This window comes from Sphaerodactylus townsendi, linkage group LG04 (assembly GCF_021028975.2).
Source record: "Sphaerodactylus townsendi isolate TG3544 linkage group LG04, MPM_Stown_v2.3, whole genome shotgun sequence".
NCBI lineage: Eukaryota > Metazoa > Chordata > Lepidosauria > Squamata > Sphaerodactylidae > Sphaerodactylus > Sphaerodactylus townsendi.
Window position 1 is genome coordinate 116,552,176 of NC_059428.1, and position 6,398 is coordinate 116,558,573.

The following is a 6,398-nucleotide window of genomic DNA, read 5'->3' on the forward strand; positions in this document are numbered from 1 at the left end:
TTGACCTCTGACAAAGGAAAACTCAAATACTTACTCCGTTGATAAAAATTCTCAGATGACCGTAGATGTAGCCACATTCCTAATAAAGGCAATGAAGATCTGAAATCTCCAAGTTACTCCAGTTTAACCATATGGACAATCAATTACAATAGTACATTTTCTACTTCCCCCACCAGCTATCCCTAGTGGATAGTTTTATGCTATTTATGTATTTATATGCCAATAAAATATGTTGTTGTTGTACAAAATCCAGCAGTTAATTGTATGCCTCCCTAGTACTAAATGGAGTTCATGTAGCCCTTGTAAGGCAGAGAGCTGGCAGACAAACCTGTTCCTTCAGAGGATTTACTAGCTAAAGAGTCAATACAAGCCCAAATGGGCTACATTTACCAGGTTTTATCTGAGAAGTTTCTTTGAATATGTACACATGCTGAATATCTCTAGGATCTTTGTTTATTGGATCAGAAAAAAAATGTCTGGAAATTCAAGGCTTTTAATTCTACAAAAGATGTAAATTGTCAAGATGGTTGCCTGGTTAACTGGCCCTTATGTTGTTTCTTCTACTCCTTGAGAAGGAATTGAACGTGCTAAACCCATGCAGAAATATACCATCCCACACAGATAACAAATTTGGAGCGGTACAGTCAGCCAAAAGTTTGAGCTGAACCTCTTCAATATTTTTCAAATCCGGTTCTTTCACACAGTTGTTCATCAAAAGTTCTATTTCCTACAGAGGGATAAGCTTGGGGAAATTTTCCCTTTCCCTTCTCACTCCACTGTGTGAAGCCCATAATATAATACAGCTGAGAGGGAAGATCTTGCATCCAGCTACCATCTCATTATCGCTAATATATGCTGAGCTCCCTCTCCTACTGTAGACATCCTTCATCCCCAGTAAGAACCTTGAAGCTTTCAGCTACAAATGCTGCAGCTGGCCATAGATGCTCTGTGAGAAAGCATCCTCAAGTGTATGTATGGCAGCTTAGAAACATGGAGCAAGCATAACTTAAAACACAAATAACTTCTGGGCAGCTGTGCCCCTCAGAAACACAGCACACCTTGTGGGTCATTCAGTGAAAAAATGGGTGGCTCGAAACAGGTCAGTGGTTTATCCTGCCACCCTCTTGAGAAAAATTTGAAGCCTTTCTCCTACTTGTGTGGCTTTTCTTCCAATGGGAGAACCACTTATTTAGCCTAAAGGAAGATTTTGAATATGACTGAGTAGACTGCTAGAATACAGGCCAATGAGGTAAGAATTATGCAACTTTCATCAGCTACATGTTGGAAACATATGCCCCCTCCCCCCAGACATTTATTTTTCGTTTTGTCAAGGCCTTTATGCTTCTAAACGAGGCCATGACTAAGAAAGGCAAGATGCTTTCCTCCATCCCTAAACTCTTGATTCTTGTCTGCTGGTTCAGAAAAAACAGGAGGGGTTTTAATTTCTGCCTATCATGGCCATAATTCTTAGGGTAGGATCAATATAGAAAGAGCAGCCACCAGGTGCCCTCACACCTCGAGGGCAGGAGACAACATTCAGATTACAAGTGAGGGATGTGTGACAAATGGGTAAATACCCACCTCTTGGACCTAATTGCTTAAGAACAGACAGGAGGCTCCAGGGATCCTATCTCTTGATAGCATGGTTTATCTTTTGGTGTACTTCGCTTGTGTGTCCATATGGTTCATCTTCCCTCTTGGCTGTGTGTATGGATTACAAGGGAGTTGTTTTCTACAACACGGTCAAGCAATAGTAAATCAGTCCGTACATTGTCGCTGCAGCTTATTCCCCTTAAAACTGTTTAACAGAATATTTCAGTCAGTCCATGGCAATAGCATGTGTATTCAGACTGCATTCAACTGCAGGCAGAAGATTCTGGAAAATACATGATGGTCATCTGACTGCCACTCATGCTTGTGTTAGATAAATGAGACCTTTTGGGTTATGTTAATAATAGGTCTGCTGCTTTCAGAAAAAAAATATCTCCAAATAGACTATGTGGTAGATAGGGTTTTCCACTATTAACAGTGGAAATCTATCTTGAATTCTGCAAGTTATGTATCTTGTTCTTTCTTTAGCAGCTCTCTGTTGTTTACATCTTAGTGAGGGTGCAGAACATACAAGTGGAGGGGCTATGACAAACAAAGGGAGGGGGGGAACAATTTAAACATTATTGGTTGCTAAATGCAATGAGTCTTTCCCCTGACATCAAAAAAGCTGGTTGAGACGAAACCATTAAGGTGTTCCGTTCCCTTTCTGTGCAAGCAGGAAATTGTGGGTGTCCTCTCAATAACTGATCACTTTTATTCATACAAGTTGCTTTCTGAATACTGTGAATAGGTCTACTTGTAGAATAGAATTGAATACTTTACGGTCAATGACCAAATGTAGGTCTAGTTGCATGATATTGATTCTCATTTGTGATGCCTATAGCTGCTAAGGTACCCACCAGTAGGTTACTTGGTGCTCATTTGCTTATATGACCGGGCTTGTCTTCTCTGCAGAGATGTGCCTGTAGGGATGCCCAATTCGAGAACAGCTGACATCCTGGTCAGAAGATGCTTAGCTTGCGATCTCCTAACTTGTTGTGATTGACTCCAGCACCCATGCCAACTATTGTTTTAATTCCCTTCTCCCAGTGACAGCCATTTTTGTGGTGTTTATCCTCATTCTCAAAATTGTACAAGCGCCCAAAGGCTCAAAACAATTGGTCCTGAAATGGCACTTAATGGGAAATGTGGGTCTTTAACAAAATAACATGTTTTGTGGTTGACAATGTTTCATCAAGGGAAGTTAACAACGCTAAATCAGATGACTCTCTCATTTTCTTGATCAAAGTTTCATCATAAAGAATCTTGACAGTTTTCATCCAAGAGAAAATACTATGTGTATTTAAAGAAACAGCAGTATAAAAAATCCTCTTACTGAATTCCCTTCCCACATGTCTGTCCAGTTCCCATGATTCCTGGAATAGTCCTTTTGGGGTTGTCCTCTCCATCTGTTTTCATTGGTATAGAAGGTGGTTAAATTCAACACAATGAGACTGTTGGGTTGTAAATGAAACACCTGTGGGGTGCAGGATCTCTTGATGAGGATCTGATGTGAGGAAATATCTGTTGCCCTGTAGGAGTAATTCTTTATTGCTGTTTTACTTGCCTATTGGTAAATAAAGCAAATATTACAAGGACACCATAAATTGTGGGGAGTTACAGTGTCTCCCACCCTGAACTATCAACATTTTGCTTTTTTGGTTCCAAATTTTTATTTCTGGTTTGTATATTTCCCCAACTATATGAAACTGAGGTTAGTCATTCTGGCATTCAGCTTCTAAGACCTCTTTTTTTTTTCTCTTTTAAGCACCCTGACAAGTGATTCCTAATTAATTAATCTAAAACGAGTACACTATTTTGGTCTTGTTCCTCCACTAGACCTACAGGGTCATCCTCACAGTGTCAGCTGTGGGATGGCATCTCCATTGTTGTTTAAAACATTTTCAGCAGTCTGAGGTAACTTCAGAAAGGAAAAATGAGCTAACATTAAACAACTTTCTAGAGGCCATGATGGAAAGTGCAACTTACAGCAAAGGGGCATTAAACAAAAAGTCACCTGACAATGGTTTAATGGCGCCAATGGGCACTTCTGCTTATGATGGTGGTGGAAACTACTATCCAGTCACAGCTGATTTATGGTGACCCTGTAGGGTTTTCAGAGCGCAAAACAGGCAGATGGTTTGTCAATGCCTGCTTCTGTGTAGGAACACAACTCCCTTGATGGTCTCCCTTCCAAATATTAACCAGGATTGATCTTGCTAAGCTTTTTTGGTCAAGATCAGTCTAACCTGGACCATCCAAGTCAGGGCCTTGTGTTTACAAAAATATCCAAAGAGGTCAGTGTTTAAAATCAGTTTGATTTGAGTCCAGTAGCACCTTAGAGACCAGCAAGATTTTCAGGGTGTAAGCTTTCAAGTGTCAAAGCTCCCTTTTCCCAGTAACCAGTGCAAAATCAGTAACCTGTAATTAAATCATAACGGATCAGTTCTGCCACATGGAATCATGTCTCCATTATAGGCTTGTAAACACTACCTTTGAAATTTATTTTAGCAACTGGTCCAACTTACCACAAAAGACAGGAGATTATGCCTGAAAATTGTATTTGCTATTAAAGAACATAAGGGGGCTATACAACCAATATAATCAAAATCAAGATGGTTCTCTCTCTCTCACTATGCTAAGCACCAAGAAGCTGCGAGCAGGGAAAACAGAACACAAAAGTATGCTGATGCAACTTGGAACGAGGTCAAAGGTGACATGTATTTCTTAGAAGCAAGAGAGAAGGGATTAAGAAATGGATTTCGTATCTTTTAAAAATTATATCTTTAGTTCACATGTATTATTAATCAAGTGTATCTTATAGGCTTTTAAAAGCCTACCTAAAATTAAACACAGAAATGGAGAGATCAGAGGTCAAAGGAGACATGGAGTTTGTAAGATCATTGTAATCATGTTTCTATATTTTAATGAACACTTGAATGATATTGAAATATATGAAAGGTATGCACAGTAGATGTAATTTAGCAATAATCACAAAACATAATAATTGTTACAATCATTTTCGAAGGTTTTTATATAGACTAAGTTGTGTGTGTGTGTAAGTTTTCACTCTTGAAGATTCAAGGGGGTAGAGCATCCTTTTAGCTTTGGTATGCTGGGAGATGTCCACCTTGACAAGAACCAGACACAGTGAGCTCAGCTCACTCTGAAAAGGGAGGAGGGAACATTCCAGCTTTTGTGTAGAGAAGGTTACCCTAGCGATTTGATTTTAAGGATTGAAGGTGGATCTTGGAGAAATATGATCATGAATAAAGAAGGGTCAACGTAACTAAGGCCGTTTCCGCACGGCCCATTAACGACGGACTGGGGGCGCTAAAAACGCCGCCCCCAGGCCGCCGTTCGCACAGGCGCAGCAGCGGCAACCTGACTCCGCTTCCCTCCCCCAAGGGCGGCCTCAGGCCGCCCTAAACAACAACCCTTTAAAGGGTTGTTGTTGGGGAGGAAGCGTCTTCCCGGTGGCGGGGTGCGAACCGCGCCGCTGGGAAGACGCTGTCTCCCGTCTCCGCCCCACTCACGGTGTCCTCGTCGTCGCCTGCTGGGCGTCGCAGCCCCGCCCACACTGTCCTCCCGACCTCCAGGGGTCGGAGGGCAGCGTGGGCGGGGCTGCGAGGCCCAGCAGGCGACGACGAGGACACTGTGAGTGGGGCGGGGAAGGGGGAAGAGGCGGCTCCGTGCGGAGCCGCCTGCCGTCTGCCGGCCTCCGCTTCGCCTGCTCACACGCTTGCATGCGAACAGGCTTGCGCCCCCATGCCACCAGAACTCTTGGCGGCGTGGGGGCGACTGGAGGCCGTGCGGAAACGGCCTTAGAGGAAAGCTTTGGATTGGATTGACTGTAATGTATTCGTTTTCTAATTCTCTATTCTAAATCTGTATCTATAAAAGATGTAGGTTTTTGTGTGTCTGGGTGGGTCTCTTTCTCTTTGAGAGACCACTCTGTGTTAGAATATCTTTCTGCACAGTAAAAAGACTTCTTTTAAGCCTGAGTCTTTGGTATTTTTCTTCACTGGTCTATCTTAACGTAAACTGGGCTGGGCTGTGTAGGGTTTTATAACCCCACACATTCCATATTCAAAGACTGTAAACTACTGAATACCACTTCTAGGATGCATCATCATGTTTTTTTTTTTTCCAGATGGATCTTCTTTCCCACAAAAGGCCCCATTCATAAATATGAAAGGTAAAGTCAATGCAGTTTTATTTTACAGAAATAAGGTGTTTTTTTTAATAAAGCAGAGGGAAAGGAAGAAATGAAGGTGAAGAGAAAATTACCATGTGTAAAATAAGACAAGATCAATATTGTATTGCATTTATGTTTTTATTTAGTCATTCTCCAGTCTGTTATGAAGTACACCTGTTTTTTCATTCCTTATATATATGGAATTCCTTTTATTTATATATATATACACACACACACACACACATATTGTAGCGTATATATATACACACACATATATACACATATACACACACATATATACACATACACACACACACACACACACACACACATACATATATGAATGAGACAACTGTGGTACTTTTCAGTTTGCTATTAAATAAGGTATTTTATGATAAGGGCAAGAGCCATTTCATGGAGACCACTCAGCCTCCCTTCTGACATACGATTGCGCCTGAGGAGCTACTTTATTTCTGGCCAGTTGACAAATTCTACACTCCGAATGGCTATTGTTACAAATTAATTGAGTTTATGTAGTACTATGACTGCATGCCAAACACAAATCTTCCCCCACGCACATATTTTCCCCCTCTAAAATGTGGCTGCTTGT